The sequence below is a fragment of the Castor canadensis genome, chromosome 16, assembly GCF_047511655.1.
Source record: "Castor canadensis chromosome 16, mCasCan1.hap1v2, whole genome shotgun sequence".
Taxonomy (NCBI): Eukaryota; Metazoa; Chordata; class Mammalia; order Rodentia; family Castoridae; genus Castor; species Castor canadensis.
In genome coordinates, this window is record NC_133401.1 from 69,032,040 (window position 1) to 69,051,407 (window position 19,368).

General features: G+C 37.5%; 1 pseudogene; it reads left to right on the plus strand.

Annotated features, from left to right (window-relative positions):
• Positions 1–4,240: 4,240 nt before the first annotated feature.
• Positions 4,241–16,828, plus strand: LOC109679591 (butyrophilin-like protein 8; annotated as a pseudogene).
• The last annotated feature ends 2,540 nt before the right edge of the window (positions 16,829–19,368 follow it).

The window sequence follows — 19,368 nt, forward strand, 5'->3', positions numbered from 1 at the left end:
ATGGAATTTGTGTCTTAGCTATCATTTTCACCTTTAATCAATAAATGAATATTCCTTTTTAATGGAGGTAAAAATTACCCACATTAAACATAATGAAATTAAACTTCATTAGCTTAATAATTGCCACTACATAGCATATATGCTACTAAGTTTTGTATGACCTCACATTTCTTTAAATATTTCCCTAATAATTATTAAGTAAAATAATTGGAAAACATAATGAAAGCCATTTGGCTTTAACCCAAAACTTGTACCTTAACCATCAAGCTAATGACATAGCAAGAAAACAATGACATTATCACATGAAGGTTGCCTTAGTTTATTGTTAACCATCCATTCATGCACACTTAAGTGAATTCCAGCAGAAAGTCTAAGAAATTCATGGATCAACCCTCAAAGCTCATCAGAGAAAGTGCTAATCACAGGACAGGTAGAAGAATGGCAAAAGTGAACCTGTCATCTAAACTTCTGAGCTAATAAAACAATAGAGAAGAGGGAACTATTGTGAAAAATTTTTAAATTGGTAACAAGATAATTAATACTTTATAGCTTTTATACTCATACAACTTAGAGAATGAAGTAAGCAAGAGAGCTTCTAAATACACTTAAAGTAAGAAATGATGCATTATAACATGTATAGGCACAAAGTTTAAGTTCCAAGCAAGTTTAGTCACCCCTCATTATTGGAGTGGTGTATTGGAGTATCCCATCCATAGTTTAACAATGTGACCATCAGTCATCTTTCACCCCCCTCCTAATGCATGATCCAAACAAAATTTGTTCAAGGCAGAGGATAGGGAAAGTTTTCAAGTCTTCTTGTTACCAATCATCTAGTTTGGGGTTTTTTTGTGTGTGTGCTATTTGAATAGGAATCATGGGTGGGTAAGGAGGGACTCTTACAGTATTAGGAGTCCTGGGCCCTTGATTGCCCAAGGCCTGAGGGCTGAACTGGCAGACCCAGAGGCTTACAGCTCTAAACCTGGATGCTGGAGGCCTGTTTTTCCAGGTACAGAAGCCAGAGACTTAATGACTCTATGTAGCCATAATTGTGGCTTATTACTCAGGGCTTTAACTACTACTAGACCTGACACTTGGCAACTATATTGTAGTCCTTGACCTCCAGCAGTACTGAGTGGAAGTAGCAGGTGCTTCTGCTAGTGTTAGAGCTCCTGAGTGGGTCTTGGGTGTTGGGACCCTCAGCTCCTTGAGTGCCTAGTGTTACAGCTTGTGAGCATAGGATGTCAAGGTCCTTACCCCTTCCTTGATAGCCACTGTTGTTAAAGCTCTCAGGATTATGATGTTACCCTTGTCCCTGAAGTTTTGATTGCTCCCTTTAATACTTCCAGTGACCAGCACACGCATTTTCATAGCTGGCTCTTCACAGCTTTCTATCTTTCTTTAGGTAACATTTATACACTTTGGCTGAGGGTATACACTTAAAGGTGGCACTTTTTCACTTCTATACTGGAAGTATAGTATACTCTTCCCCATTATTTATATCCCATTTTCTCTATGGAACTCTTCAGCTGTCCTAATGCTGATGCTGCCACTGAGGTTGTGACCACCTCCAGTGTTACTTCTGCTTCACCGCAATTTCTACTCTATCCTCTACATGTTACCAACTCAGCCTGCTCTCCTAATGACAAAGATCAAAATTAATCAAGAAAACACTACTTGAGAGAAGCCTTCTATTAGGCTTAATGTTGGAACCATTGTGGCAAAAGAGGGTGTATTCCAGCTGACTGGAAAAGTGAGCCAAACAGCCTGCTTATATAGCCAGACAGGGTGTATAGCAAGGGTGTTTGCACCAATCATACCACGGCCCTTCATGTAAATGGAAGACTGCATTTTCACCCATCACATCCTTCTGCTGGGCCACCAGGGGAAGGGCTCCCCCTTTGACCTGGGTTAAAATAGTTGCTAGAGTTTACCAAGGCTTGTGATAGCAAAAGTCCTTCACAAGCTATTAAAAACATCTATGGCTGAAATAGTGCCTTCTAGGCCAGAGTTGTGCCATAGCGGCAATCAGCTATGGTTGCTGTGTAACTTCCTCAAGGTGTTTGTGGTACTCCACAGCCTGAAGCCTTTAGGGCAGTCTGGCTGACTGCTTAGCTTACAACCCACAGCCCAGGGCAGATGGGGTGCCAAGGTAGGGCCTAACAACTGTCAATGAGGGAGTCAAATCACCTCCAAACCCAACATCTTAGTTTATTTTAAGGAATAATAAACATTTAAAAGGGTTCTTACAATAAAGGCCAATTATTAACATTAACAGTGTGTCAATGGTATCTAAATGTGCTTTGACAGTATTTACAGTGCTCTTCTCTTAGCCAAGCACCCCTGGGGAGAATCAGATAATTTCATCTGTCTTATCCTTGCCCCTAAGAACTGTGGGAGTGTCAAGTTTCCTTGATGTGAAACTTTATTTGGTGATGACCCTTGGCACTTCATCATCTTGGTCAAGCTGGGATTTCATCAACGGTGGGTTGTACAAGCAGTGCAGGAAGAAAGTCATGTGGAACTAGTTGCATCCATTATGTCTTGAGTCATATATGCAGTTGTGCAGCACCCGGATGTCAGGCATGCAGTCCAGGTGTGCACACAGGTGCAAGAAGTGAGGAAGGTTTCTAAAAATGCACATAGATGCCTATGTTCCCAGGTCTGGTGAACCAGCCCCTCGTCTTGGCCATTAGGAGGCTCCTGACAGTTGGAGCAATAACTTTTACTTGTGTTATACATTGGTTATGATTGATGAACCAATGTTAATTTATTCTGTGAACTAAGCAACTCTTTGTGTTGTGAAATTCATGGGGTTTAACAAATTTCTAATGTCATGAACTCAGCATTACAACATATATAGACTAGTGCTGCAAATTATCTATTGTACTCATTATTGTTCTTCCGCCCTCATCCCTCACACTCTTGGCTATTTGTGATTTTTTTTTAAATCTCTGTGTCTCTCTGGTTTTCCCTTCTAGATGTTATATAGTGGGAATCATGCCGTATGCAACATTTGCATACTATTTACTTTCACTTAACACTATATACTTAATGTTCCTCCATATCTTTTTGTGACTTGATAGCTCCTTTCTTTTTATTGGTGAATATATTCCAATATATGAATGGCCACACTTTGTTTATCCATTTTTCTATTGAAGAACATGATGGTTGCTCGAATTTTTGGCAGTTGTGAATAAATTGGCTATAAGCACCTATGTACAAGATTTTTGTGTGTATAAATTTTGAGCTCATTTAAATAAATACCAAAGACTATGTTTGCTGAATCGTGTGGCATGTTTAGCTTTGTTTGAAATGGCCAAACTGTCTTCCAACGTGACTATAGCCTTTATTCCTATAAGCAAGGAATGAGAGTTCCTGTTTCTCCACATCCTGGACAGATGTTGGAATTGCCAATGTTCTTAAATTCAGCCAAACATAGTATTTGCATTCCTGTGTTAGTCTAAACACTCTCTAGTATTTTAATAATTTCTTTTAGACCCATGAGTTATTTAAATTGATTAACAAATGATTTCTTAGTAGATAGGGTTCCTGTTTTTAAGTTGTTTTTGTCCTTATTTGCTTTGCAATAAAAGACTATTCTGTATGATGTCATCCTGGAAATTAGCTTTCCAATCAAGTAAATGATTTATCATTTTGAGTTTCATGTGTGTAAAAAGACCATATCATTTCCACTTGTGGATAACCTGATTTGCTCTATGAAATGAATGGCTAATGAATGCATCTTTTCCCATTCCCTGTGTCTGATCTGGTATTGGATTATTTTCTAATACTGAGTCTCTTTACATTATGATGTCTGGCCTTACAATCAGAGTCCTGACTCTGAACTCAAGACAAGAAATCAGTGGGCAGGGTTACCTCACTACCCCCACAGAGTACCATATTTTGGCTAAGACTCTACTACCCTCTTCCAGGATGACTTCTCCTTCAAAACTAAATTTCTACCTCCATCCTCACAAACCTCTCCCTGCCAGACTAGTCATGAAAAATATCCCTACATCTGGTATTTCCCTGACACCACCCACAGTAGAGACCTATCCAAAGACAAGGTTCTCTGTTAGTTTGTCCCATCCACTTATATATTGATTTCCCTGGATGGAGAAATATTTATGGCTTGCCAATAAGTGCAAGGATTCAAAGTACAGAGTCGCCATTCTTTTAACACATACAGCCATGTGAAGAATAGTGGGAGAAGAATAGCACATTTTACCATCAGTTCACAATGATCTCCTCCATGGATCCTGACCCTGGAACAGCTGCCTTAGTTCCTCTACTCTCTTATTGGTTGGATGAAATCTTTCATCCAACTCTGCTGGTTTCCATAATATGCAATCATCCTGCTGGAACACATCCATTGGCCCTCGTGCTCATGTTGGTTGTTAATTTCCTCAAGCTGTGGTCAGGTAAGCTATCCAGGACAGCCTCTTTCTGTCCACGTCTTGTTGACTAGCAGTTTTATTTCTTTATTTGATCCTGCAGAACAATGGGTAGGTGCATCTTTGTTGTTTATATTCCCCTGGCTTCTCTTAGTGCAAGTCTGGCATTTGCTAATATCAGGGGGTTGTGGGAGGCATGGGGAAGTGGGAAGTACTCAGGTAAGGTAGATATCATAAAAGTAGCCAAGAAATGCTATGTGTGAAGTGTTAAAGAGGCCACAGTACAGTGGACGGGACCCACCAGAAACTTTGAGTAGAACAAATTGGATGCTGTCAATGATGAGATCTGAGGGTTTAAACAGGAAAGTCTCTAGAACACCTGACTTTCTGATTTGGGTACCTGGGTGGAAGGAGACACTTGAGAAAAAGACAATTTTTCAAGCTGTGGGTATGCTGAGATGGAAACACTAGTGATATGTAAACAGAGGGTAGGAAAGATGACATATAATCTTTTAGCTTTTGGGGGGCAGAAATTCATTCTTCTTTCTCTTCCCTTTCACCACTCATTAAAACCTACCTTATAAGGCACTAAGTAGCGTTCATTAAAAAACAGAGGAAGTTGGAGTAGGCAGAGGTATCTGAGCAATCACTATTCAGCAGTACAAGCTTCAGCTGAGACTTCCTTTCCCTCTATGCAGGATCAATCCATTGCCTGTCTACCTATATCTGTTTTGCTAAACAACAGTAAGAAAATAGGAACAAAAGCATTCAAAACTTGCTCTACATAACAGTAGTATGACTATAGTTCACAACAACCTATTACATATTTTATGAATAACTGTAACAGAAGAACACAAAATCTCCAAGTACAAGGTAATTTAATAAGAGGAAAATGTTAATTATCCTGATTTATAGCATGTAATTGTATTAAATCCTCACAGAGTACCACACAAAAATATACAATTAAAATTCTAATAATTAATTTTAAAACATATGCAGTTTTAATAGCTTATATTAGTTATTCCAAAGTAATGGGTTTCATTTGACATTTTCCTATGTGCATATACATACCTTGATCATATTCACTCCCTGTATTACTTTTTGTTCTCCCCCTCCCCCTTTCCCTTTTTCTTTTCCACATTCATAATTGTCCCCTTTTTACTTTCATGTACTTTTGCACTCTAAGGTCTACATATGAAAGAAAAACATGATATTTGCTTTGTGATTCTGAATTGCTTCTCTTACCAGGATAATTTCCAGTTCTATCCATTTTCCTGAAAATAGCACAATTTCATTCTTTACGGCTAAATTCAACTATACTGTTAATTATTTCACATTTTCTTTAACTATTCACCTGTTGATCACTTATAAAAATGTGGTATAAATGTTGAGGATGTGGCTCAAGGGTTAGAACACTTGCCTAGCAGATTTGATGCCCTGATTTCTAAACCCCAGTACTACCAAAAATAAAAATAATACTAAAAGGCATACAATCTATTTTCACAACAAAATCTATGCTGTGCCTCTCATCTAACTTCACTCTCACCCATTTTCTAATGAGCTTCTCTGCTTCGTGCTGTTTTGGGACAGGCGCAGCATGGAAATGGTCACAGAGACAGAAAGACTTTGTTTTTAACATTCCTTTTTCCTCTGCATTGGATCTTTGTGGTCATAACTTCTCAAAGTGTTAGTTTGCTTGTTGTGGCATGAAACTAGAATCACATTCCTGACAGGGCCATTAGAGAGCTAAACAAGGTTGTAACACAAAGTCCCTGGGTGCAGTGTTCAACACCAATTTATTTCCGATATTCCACAGTTAAAGAAACAGTAAAATCATTGAAGATACTGCTACAGGCAAGAGAAATGTCAGGTGCAGCAAGGGCAGCCCAGCTGACTTAGACCTGGTTCTCCAAAGCAGATCCAGTTACAAGGGCTGATCTCCAGGGGGTTTTTTTAAGAGATGATTCTGAGAAACCAAATGAGCAGGTGGGAGAGTGAAGCCTGAACTCATGGAGGATGTGCTAAAGAGCAAGCTACTGCTGACAGCAACTGGGATTCAGGTCAACTGGGACCTTCTGGGGAACCTTTACAGGAATCCTTTGGACTGTGGCTCAGCATTATCTTCTGAGAAAGAGGAGACATTGGGAATTCATCCTTTGCCTCCCATCATCACAGATAGGTCTTCAAGGTTCTTAAAATGCCAGGACTTCTGAACTTCCCTACCTCTGTGATCACTAAGCACCAAATGTTGGAGGAGGCCCTCAGCAGAGGAAGTGGAGAGTCTAGTTTCCTAGGGTAGAGCCATCAGCAGGTGTGGGGCTCGCCCATCCTATTACAGGGTACTCAGAGGCTGAGTGCATATAAAGGGACAGGGCCTCAGCCTCTCACATTCCAACAGAGTCAGAGACCACACTACAAAGTCACAGTTCATCTAATAACAGTCTGCTTCAAGAATGTGTGAAATTCATTTCAGAAAGATATCTAAAATATACTTGAGTTAGAAATAATTGGTGCTAAAATAAAAAAATTCACTTCTTTTAGAATTCACACATAAAACCTGTCTTGCTTTTTATTCATATGCACACTCTACATTTAGATGCATAAATTCATCACTGAATCCTTATGGATAAATCAAGAAAAATTGTCTCTAGTCAAATAAGCAGTGTACAGAGAAGTTGAAGTGTTGGGATCCCACAATGTGTGAACACTCTAAAAAGAAATCTATTACAAAGTTGTAAGTGTGATTTATATCAGGAACATTGCAGAAATGATCATCAAACAGATGAGCAAGTAAGGAAAGAAAATGGTGCTCACCATTTAGCCTTGTAGCCCTTCATATACCCTTGTAGAGGTATATATTGCACTTCTATAACAAAATACCATAACCTGTGTAGTTAGTAAAGAACAGAAATTTTATTTCTCACAGTCTAGAAATCCAATATGAGGATGCAGTACATTTAGGTACTAGTGAAGACCCTTATTTGGGTAGCAACCTATGGATGACCCAAATACTCCCTGGAATTCCCATTCATGAGGGCTCCAACCTCCTGACCTAGTCAGACTCCCATATTATAATTTTACTTTTTCCTTTCTAGTTTAGATGTTCTTCATATTTTTTTTCTTTTTTAATAGCTTTGGCTGGAACTTCTAGTACTCTGTTGAACAGAACATCTCTAAAGGCTGGACATGGGAAGCAATGCTGACCACAGCAGACCCTGTCCACATAGAGCTGAGAGATGTGCAGGGGAAACTCCCAGAAAACAAATCATTATCACACTTGAAAGCAGATGATGAGGACAATTTCAAACTGGAGGCAAGGGCCAAGTGTATCAAGAAAATAGGAACAAAATGAAAGTAAGGCATGTTTAAAAGACTGAAATGGCACTAAGAATGGCCAAAATCATGAACTAGAAAAATATTATCACACAAGTGTGTAAGTAGAAAGATTGTGTCACAATGTGAATACACTAAAGGAGAAATCTATTAATTAAAAGCTGGAAATTTTCCTTGTCACAATGTCATAGGGAGTCTTTCATATTTTCACAAAGTAAGCAAAACAAGAGAGCACAAATGAATGTTTGACCTGCAGTCAGAGTTTACATTATATACATCCTCCTTGCATCCATGAAATATTTATGAAACATACTCATGTGTTTGAAGGAAACAAATCATCCCAAATTTGGATTGATGGTCATATTAATCCCCCTTGAGTTTTTGGACAAGGAGTGGCCCTTTGGTTTTTCATAAAGAAGATGGAAAAGGGGCTTTTGTGAATTTTAGTGAAGCAGATATGTAGATGGAAATAATGTGGAACTGTATTTGGAAAGTGCCTCTCATTCATCTGGATAATGTTCTTACTGTTTGTGAAACACAGTTTTTCAACTTGAAAATGGGAATATTAATAAGATACACCTCCGGGATGTCTTTGAGGCATGAGTGATGTAACTCATGTGGTTATGTTCTGTCAAGTGTAAGAGATGTCACTCCCTTGGTGTAGTAAGGTGATAGTGATGAGTGTTCTAAACCCGTGCACTTTACCTCCTCACCCTAGTCCTGCATAGGCCACACTGACCTGGTGATCATGTTTGGTCAGTTACCATTTGTGTTTCTTCACACAGGTCAGTGGCAGTTTGTTGGGCTAGACAAGCCCATCCGGATCTTTATAGGAGAGGAGGTAGTTTCTTCTGCTTCCTCTCTCCTGAGGCAAATGCCCAGGCCATGGAAGTATGGTTCTTTAAATGATCACTTCTCTGACTTAGTCCACCTGTACCAAGATGGTAAAGACAAGAAAGACATGCAGATGCCAGCCTATCAAGGGAGAACAGAGCTGGTGAAGGACTTCATTGTGGATGGACATGTGTTCCCGAGGTTGCAGAAAGTCACTCCCTCAGATGCTGGCCTGTATGGGTTCTGGTTCAGCTCCCAGACACATGAACAGAAGGCCATCTGGGAACTGCAGGTAGCAGTTCAGTTGCTGATTTCAGAAAACTCATACCTGCCTTGTCTTGTGGAATCATCTTGGGCTTTATAAACAGTTGTATGAAAGAGAAGACTTTTTTCTTATGTCATTTTCTTAGCAGAAAGTATCCTACATGACAACTTTGTTATATCTTGTGCGTAGAATTTTATCATCTTATCATATGTGTACATTCATGTTGAATTATCTCCTCACAATAAGATCTCTCTCTGCTGTCCTTTTATAGTCACACCCTCCTCTCTTACCACTATCCCTGACCTTACAAATTACTAGTCTGTTCTCCATCACTGTTATTTTCACAATATAAGAATGTTATTTAATAATGGAATCATATATATGTGGCCTTTAGAGACGGGCTTTTTCATTTAGCATAATAACTTTGAGATCCATTCAGCTCGTTGCTTGTATCATTAGTTCATTCCTTTTGATTGCTGGTATGATCATGGGTTAGTTTTTGCATGGACATAAGTTTTCATTTCTCTCAGAAACATGAACATGAGTACAATGGCTAGGATGTATGATAAGTGTATGTTTAGTTTTTTTCCCTTTTACTTCATAGTGTATCTTTGTCAGGTTGCACTTCTATAACAAAATGCCATAACCTGTGTAGTTAGTAAAGAACAGAAATTTTATTTCTCACAGTCTCATCCAATATGAGGATGCAGAACATTTAGGTACTAGTGAAGACCCTTATTTGGGTCACAACCTATGGATGACCCAAATACTCCCTAGAATTCCCATTCATGAGGGCTCCAACCTCCTGACCTAGTCAGACTCCCATATTATAATTTTACTTTTTCCTTTCTAATTTAGATGTTCTTCATATTTTTTTCTTTTTTAATTGCTTTGGCTGGAACTTCCAGTACTCTGTTGAACAGAAAAGTGCTCATCTTTCTCTTGTTGTTGATCTTAGTGGGAAAAATTTTAGTCCTTTCCCATTGAGTATGATGTTCACTGTGAGTTTAACACATATGGCCTTAGTTATGCTAACAACATTTCATTCTATCCATTATTTGTCAGGTATTTTTTATGATGACAATTTATTGAATATTATCAAATGACTTTTTTGGCACCAGTTGAGATAACCACTTCCTTTATTTGCTGTATTATATCACATTTCATCATGAAGAGATGTTAGATTTGTCAAATACTTTTTAATGCATATATATATATACATATATATATATATGTATATATATATATGAGTGTATGCTATTTATTCTGTACTTTGTGATGTGTTGGATTATATAAACTGATTTTTGAGTGTTGTATCACCTTTCATACCTAGAATAACTCCCAATTGGTTATGGTTTATAATTCTTTATATACACTGCTTAAGTAGATTTACTCATATTTTTCAAAGGTCTTTGACCTTATGGAATGAATTCCAAACATTTACTACTATTTGCTAGGAAAATTGTGTAAAACTGGCTATAGTAGTTCTTCATTTTATTTCTTATTATTTGAGAGTTATGGCTTTTCCTTCTTTTGAAAAGTGTTTTTTGGTAGTAATGAGGTTTGAACTCAAGGCCTCACACTTGCTAAGCAGAAACTCTACCATTTGCACCAAATCCCCAGCTTACAACTATTCTTTAAATGTTTTCTAGTACTTGACAGTCAAACCCTCTGGACATTTTAATATCTCTAATATTAAATTTTAAGTTTAAATAAAAATTTTTCAGTGGTTATAAAACTACTCAGATTACATATTATTTCATCATGACTGAGCTTAGGTCATTTGTGGTTTTCAAGGAATTAGTGTTCCATGTTGTCAAATATATGAGCATGTAATTGTTCCTAGCATGACTTATCCTTTTAATGGCTTCATGATCTGCAGTGATACCTCCTGTTTAATTCCTGACTTTAGTGATATTTTTATATTCTTTGTCTCTATTTTTGTTCATATTGCTAGAGGCTTGTCATTTTTTATTAATTTTAGAAGAAACACATTTTCACTGAATCTCATTATTGCTTTCCTATTTTAAATTTCATTGATTTATGCTTTTATCTTTATTAGTTTCTTTCCTCTATTATTATCTCCTTCTCCATCTACCCCTACTGTGTTATCCAACAGCTTTCAATGTGTTTTTTCTGACATCTTTATAACAGAAACAGTGAATTTTATTTTATTCACTCTCCATCATTCTCTTTTCCTTTCCCACCTCCGTAAGTTCCCTTTAGTTCCCTTAGTGTGTGTGTGTGTGTGTGTGTGTGTGTGTGTGTGTGTGTGTGTGTTTATATATAAAATCATGTCTGTATTTATGTATAGATTTATCTTTATCTTTTAGGTCTATTTCATATGAAGAAGAACATTCAAATTTTGTCCTTCTGAACCTGGCTTATTTGCTTAATATGATGATCCCCAGTTCCATTGATTTACCTGAAAAAGTCATAATTTCATTCTTCTTTATATCTGAATAATACTGCATTGTGTATATATACACACTGGGGTTTGAACTCAGGGCTTTGCATTTGCTAAGCAGGAGCTCTGCTTCTTGAGTCATGTCTCCATCCCCTATGTCATGTTTCTGAGCATATCATTTTCCATAGTTTTCTTAGCAGTTGCTCTTGGTATTATGGGATATACATGTAAGTTATCATAATTCATTGATACTGACCTTATTAATGTTTCACTTTGCATAAATGTGGAAACCTTACTTTCACTTGATTCCTTTTACATTCTCCACAATTGAATTAACGCTGTTTTGTCAATTTCTTATACATTCTTTCAGTGTCACATCAGATAAGAGTTATAATTTATATTTCAGTCATCAAATATGATTTAAGAAATCCATAGAAGGGTGGCCTATTGTAGGTACCTTTATTTTTTGCTCCTTTCATTGGTTTTTATCCCTTAGGGATGGTCTGAGATTCCTGCCTTTTCATTTCCCTTTTGTTTGAGAAATTTCCATTATTTATCCTTTAAGACATGACTTGGTTGAAACAAATTCTCCGTTTTTTTTTTTCTTTTTCCTTCTGGAGAATGTTCTGACAGTTCTTTTCTTTCAGCAATTGAAAGATATTGGGCCACTTCTTTTAGGCCTCCAAGATTTCTGATGAGAAACCTGTTGTCATTAAAGGAAGTTTCTTCATATGTAATGCATGGTTTCTTTCTGGTTACTTTCCAGAGTTTTTCTTTGTCTTTAGTTTTTCCACAGTTGAACTATAGAATGTCCAGATGTGAATTTATCTTGATTTTCCTTATTCAGCATTCACTCAGCTTTTCTGGTCTGTAGTTTTATGCCTTTTCACCAAATTGAGAATTTATTAGGCACAACTTCTTCAAATTTTTTAATCCCGATTCTTTGTCCTGTATTTCTGGGGCTCTGATGATAAAACATCAGATACTTTGATTTTGTCCTTCAGGACCCTGAAGGTGTATTCTTAAAATGCTTTTGATTCCTTGTTAAAATTCAGTGAATTCAATTGCTCTATACTCAAGTTCATGGATTATGTTCTCTATCAGATCTACTTTACTGTTGATCCCACTCAATACATTTTAATTTGTCATTTTATATTTCAGTCATATAATATCCATATGATTTTATATGGATCTTGTCATATGTTTCAAGAGATATTATAATCACCAGCATTATTATTATTATTATTATTATTATTATTATTAAGCTCTACCTGGGATTGAACTCAGGGCCTGGTGCTTGCGAGGCAAGTGCTCTACCACTGAGGCCATGCCCCCAACACATTTACCTTTAGTTTGTTTTTCACCTAGAGTTTCATGCTTTTTCCCAGGGCAGCCTAGAACCACCATCCTCCTATATCCTCCTCCCTAATAACAGGGACTATAGGTTTGGATACCTGGTCTATAATCATTTACTGAAGCATTTTTGTGGTAGTTATGTAAGACTCTGTCAGATAATTTCCAACATCTGATTAATTTTTGTTTTGGTGTTAGTTGATTGTCTATTCTCAGTGAAGTTGCTATTTTCCTGGTTTTTCAAATGATGGATTTTTTTGTAAACAGTGAATATTTTAGATATTATGTCAGGATACTCTGGATCTTATTTAAAGCCTTTGTTTAATCAGTTGATCACCCTTATAGGTTTAATACTCAGATTCAGGTCTTCTTTTGTCAGTTGTGGTTACAAACACAATTTTTAAAAGAGCTTTTGTTGTTTCCATATATTTGGATAATTTGCAAATCCTGTGGTTCCTACTGAGTACTTTCTGTGCTGCCTGTGGAAATAGAACCTGTTTCTCCAGATGAGACCCCCTGTATCTCTAAGTGAGCCCACAAGGGAAAAAAAGTGCTTACCTGTTTTCTTGTCAGTGAGACTGATACTCAGTTCTTCTCCCAGTGCTACTGGGTCCCCCCTGTTATTGTCATTGTTGTGGGGAGGAGTGAGGCTGCCTGAGACAACTTCTGTTTCTGGGTAGGAGACTGGTAATAAAGATCTTAGCTGCAGTGTTTTCCTTTAATCCTAGGACTCTAGACACTCACCTTCCCCTTTCACCCTCTCAGAGTTTTCCTGTGGTTGCCTCTTGTGTTATTTCCAGGGTTTACAATTTTACTTAGAAGATAAAAGAGAGTTGAGTCTACACTGTATTATATGGACCCCATCATTACAATCTACACAATTCATTCATCCATTCCCTCAAGTATCATTTAAAAGGCTGTGTGAATTGAGCAACACCTGGGAAATACCAAGAATGGAACATTTCTGTCTGGAGTAGGGAGATGGGTAATAACAAATAATTAAATAGGTGTTAACTCGGTAACAAGTCCAAATTATAAATGGAAGTTAGGTTAATCCCTCCTTGGATCTAACTAGTCCTTCAAATCAAACTCCCAAACAATTCCTGTGTCTGTCTCTCCTTTCTTAGAGCCTTCCACATCTCTTGCCCTTTTCTTCTCTCATCTAAGAGAGACACTGATGTGTCTGGCTGGTCACCCTTCACTTTAGGAGTCTCTGAAATCCTATTTCATGATGCTTCAGAATGGCTCTCTAAGGTAATAGTCAAGTCATAACTACCACCTGGTGGAAACTAGTCAATAGGACCATAGTGGCTTCAGTACCTACTATGCTTACAAGATATGCTCCACATTCCTTGGGTCAGTATATTCACCTTATAGTCTGATCCTGTGCTAGTCTCAAATCTTATTTCACATCTTCTTTTCTTGCACACTACAATCTGGAAATACCACATGATAGTGGGTATTTCTTGAAAGAAGTATGGCATATCTGCTCTTGATTCCATGGTATGTACTTGCCCCTTTGTCTGGAATGCTTCTCCATCTCCTTACTTTTTCACATGTAGAACCACATTTATGTGATAAAATGTGACCTCATGGAAGCTATGACATCATTCATTCTTTTTAATGTGAGTAAGAGAGAGAACAAGAAATGGTGGGAAAGTTGTTTTGTGGATGGGCTTCATGAACCTACCCTAGGACAGCTGTGACCTTGGGGTGTGACCTTTGTTTTCACTCCTTTCTGTTTACTCTGTATACATGGGCTCAACTCCTCTCATTTCTATTATGGGATATGTTGGTAGAGGCATCCAGCTACTCTGTCAGTCCTCTGGTTGGTTATCCCAGCCCATAGTGAAGTGGAAAGATTCAGAAGGACTTGAACTACCTGCAGACTCCAAAGTGAATAAAGACTCACATGGTTGGTTTGATGTGGAGACCTCTCTTGTGGTTCAAGAAAATTCTGAGATCATATCATGTTCCATGCTACTTGCTGACCAGGGTCCAGACATGAAATCCAGAATATTGATAGACAGTGAGTTAAAAAGGGGAAGGTACTATGTAGCACTTTGGAGGAAAAGATTATCCCTGGATTGTTTAGTATTGTTTTATTTTAATGATTAGTTTTGAAAGTCAAAGTAAATGAGGCATAAAAATAAAATCATAAATATTTGATTAGGTGGAAACAGAATGACTTACCATTCTTAGGATTAGAATTAAGTACTTTCTTCACCACAAGATCACCCCCATGGGAACTGTTTAGGAGGAAAACTAGAAGAAGGGGGAGGGTGAAAGAAAGAGTGTGATGGGTGGGACTATGATCTATGTATATGTATATTTATGTATGAAAATAGAATAAAAAATCAATTAAAATTATTTTTAAAAGTAGGACAAAAGGTAGAAAGAGTAAGACAGAGGTAAAAGGGTTGGTAAATATGATCAAAGTACACTATACACATATGGAGATACACAGTGATCACCTTGCATAATTAAATACATTAAAACAAATCACTCCATGGAGCACGTCTCCAAACTTAATATATACAGAACTTAAGAAAACTAAATTGAGAATCAAGAAAAAATATTGCTTACTCATTTTTATAAAAAGTCATTAGTCTATGAAACAGAATAGAATAAAAATATAATTTCAGTAATGATTTAGAAAGTAATATAACAATTAGTGCTAACCCAAATGGTCCCGAATTAGAATTGAAGAGGCTCAATTTTCCAATTAAAACACAAAATTGTCAGACTGGACGAAAATTACCATTTGTTGAATCCATAAGACAAACAGTAAAGCACATGAGTCATTTTGGAAACATAAAGAGGAATGAATATTTGAGAAAAATATTATTCAAAGAAAACCATAAGAGATATATCAGTGTCACAAAAAGTTTTAAGAAAAATTAGTATAAATGGAATTATTTCATAAATAAATTCACCAGGGAAATATAAACATTTTCATATAATTTAACCTTATATGTTTAACCATATGAAGCAAACATCCATGGAAATAGAAAAATCTGCAGATTGTGTCTTCCAATAGTGATTAGGTAAACATAAAGTTAACAAGAGTATTGACAATTTGCATTGCAAATAAATCAGCCTGAACTAATAATCATGAAAAGGCTGCACCTCAAAAAAAATTTTACATAGTTGGGGATCAAACTGAGGACCCTGTTATGCTAAGCAAGCACTCTACCACTAAGCTACACACACTGGCCCCCAAAACATTAATTTAAAACACAGAGGGAAAATTTTCAAAATTTCACCATGTATAAGTACATAAAATGGTTTTCAGGGGCTAGTGGAGTAGCTCAAGTCATAGAGTGCCTGCTTAGCAAGAACCTATCTAGATAGAAAAATAAAATCTAGATAAATTTGACTTACTCAGAAATCCAAAGGTTTTTTATTTCTTTTGTTTTTGTTTGTTGCAACAGGGTCATGCTATGTAGCCCAGGCTAACCTTGAACTTCCAATCCTTCTGCCTTAGTTCAAGCCTTAGCATTACCAAAAAAAAGTTGCCAGAAAATTTCTAGGATGAATTGACATGACATTGAGACAATGCTCTGTAATCACAATAAATAAAATTAAGCTAAATGGCAATAAAATTGTTTAAAATTATAATTTTGAAAAAATTTAAATGCACTTATAAAAGATAGGATCATTGAATAGGTCCAATGGTAATTAGAAAATTCTTACAACTGAATGGCAATTCAATCACAATGTATTATAGTGTGTAGAGTTAAAGTAGTTTTCTGAGTAAAAATTATATTCCTATGGAGATCCAAGATGCTGACAGAGGCAGAGCCGCAGACCTCATGAGCTCCTGAACCAGAGACCCTGCCAAGAAGGTGGAGACACGCCTTGCTGAGGTAAAGCACCAGGGAGAGCCAAAAATACGGCACTCTAAACTCTTAGATCATGGAAGGCTTCTCCACGCCATGATCTAATAAAAGAACAGCCAGCCTGCCAAATTCCCCTGCAGTAGGCCTGCAGAGCCGCTGCTCTGTTCTGCCGGACTCTCCATCCCTTGGACTGCGCCTGGCCACAGCCCCGCACCAGACCCACACTAAGCTGGGATTCCCGCCCCTCGGCCACGCCGCCAGACCCATAACTACCGGGATCCCTGCCCCCTGGCCACACCAGAAACCAGGTGGGAACCGGTCTCACAGCTTGCCGGGATACCCGCCCACCGGAGCCCACTGGTCTTCAGGCAATGCTGAGTTCCAGCTATGCGTGGGATGACTGGACCCCTCCGTCTCACTGCCCATCAGAGCCTGCCAGGCTACACCTCCGTGTGGAAAGACTGGAGCCTCCCCCACTGGGACAGGCACCAGCCTGGCGTGAGTCACCCGCATCCACCATGCTGCCAGGATCCCCGCCCCTGGGGCAGATTGGGCCCCAGCTCTACAGGCTTTCCAGATAGCTGCTCCACCATCTCCTGCTCAGGCTGCCAATGGAGGGCTCCAAGCATGCCTAAGAGATGCACAGAGACTGGACTGGACACTAAAGGACTAACAACGACTAAGCCTGCAATTCTGCTGTTCCAGAATTGGTGATTTTTTTTCTTTTTCTCCTTTCTTTAAGGGTTTGGCAGCCTGGTTTGCTGTTTGATGACCTACCATCTCTCCCATTTGTGTTTTGGGATACTAAGACGAACACGCCTAAATATTTAACACCTACTTCATCATTTGTCATGGCCCATATCCCTAATCCAGACAGAAATTTTATTTTATATTCCATTTCATGCCATTCCCCAGATACTGAATGGTGCACAGAGCCTTATAAATTGTCCACTGAGGGAATAAATGGATAAATGTAAGGTGGAAGTTCTAAGGAAGGGGGTTCATATAAGACAGTGTAGACGTCTCCCTCCCCCTTCTCTCTTTCTACTCTCTCTCTCTATCACTATCCCTGAGATTCTAAGTAAAAATTTAAGCACTAGAAATAACATAAGAGGCAGCCATAGGGAAATTCTGGAAGTGAGGAAAAGGAAGGTAAATTGACTAGAGACCAAGGATTGAAACTGAGCACTCTGTTACCTACCAATAGAAGTTGTCTTAGGTAGTCTCACTCCTCCCTACTCCCCATCATTCACATCAGGTAGACCTGGTAGTATTGGCAGAAAAATTGAGCAGCAGCTTCATTGACAAGAAATCAGAGGAAATACTGTTTGTCCCTGTGGGACAGAGTCTCTTCTATCTCACCTAGAAATATAGGGAGTCTCACCTGGGGAAGCAGATTCTATTTCTACAGACAGCACTAGAAGTAATCAGCAGGAACCCTAAGATTAGCGAATTATTCAAGTATATGAAAAATTTAAAAGGCTCAAAAGTTATCTTTGTAACCACAACTGGCAATAGCAGACCCATTCCTGAGTACTAACCCTAGGTAACTATTGATTAAATAAAAGCTTTCAACAGGATCCAGGGTATTCTGAAATAATAGCCCAAATGTCCATATTTGAACAAAAATCACTCATCATGCTAACAGCCAGGAAACTATCAACTTCATTGAGAACCATGGACTGATGCCCAAACCAAGATTAATCAGATTCTGGAATTAGGGATTTTTAAATAACTATAACAAAAATGCTTCAATAAATAATTAAATATCTTTTGAAACATGAAAATATGGAAAAGTTTACAATAAAGGAGTTATAAAAAGTGCCACATTTTATAACTGAAATAAAAATGCATTGAATGATATTAATAGTACAGTAGAAATGATAGAGGCTACAACCAGTGAACTTGAATATAGAACAATAGAAGTAACTGAATAATGAAACAGTAGATTTTTATTAGTATGTTTAAACTGCACAAAGGGGTTTCATCATGACATTTCCACATATTCATAAAGTGTATTTAGATCATTTTCACCCCTTCAATTACTCTTTCTTATGCTCCCTGTTCCTCTTCCCCATTTCTCTTCCCCCCTCCACCTCCTATAAGTCACACTTTTACTTTCATAACCTTGGTTTTTATTGTATTTTGTTTTGTTTTCCTCTAACTTCCACAAATGAGAAAAAACATGTGATATTTGTCTTTGTAGAACTGACTTATTTCACTTAACATCATAATGTATAGTCCTATTTTCCAGAAAACAGCATATATTTATTTTTGTTAATGGCTGAGTAAAACTCCATTGTGTATATATACATTTTCTTTATCCATTCATTCATTGATGGGCATGTAGGCTGAATCCATAGTTTGGCTGTTGTGAATAGTGTTCTGGTATACATGGGTATGCAGGTATCACTGTAGTAAGCTGACCTTGACTCTTTTACCCAGAAGTAGTATGGCTGGATCAAGTGGAAGTTCTATTTTTAATTTTTTGAGGAGAATCCATAGTGATTTCCATTGTGGCTGGACTAATTTACTTCCCCACCAGCAATGGATAATGTTCCTTTTTCTGTACATCCTCACCAGCATCTCTTGTTAATTGCTTTACTACCAGACAATAGGATAGGTAGGATCGGGAGAAATTGGTGAAAGGTTATAAAATTTCAGTTAGAAAGAAAGCATACATTCAGAGATATATTGTACCCTGTGGTGACTTAATAACAATATATTGTATACTTGAAAATTGCTGATTATTTGTTAAAGTATATAATGTAATTCATATAGTATCTCTATTTAGTCATTTCATGATATATACCTATATCAAAACAGCCCATTATATATCACAAGTAAATACAATTTGATAAATTGCAAAAATTATTTAAAATATAGAAAAAAGAAATGATGACTGGAAACATTCCCAAATTGAAGAAAGATATGAACATC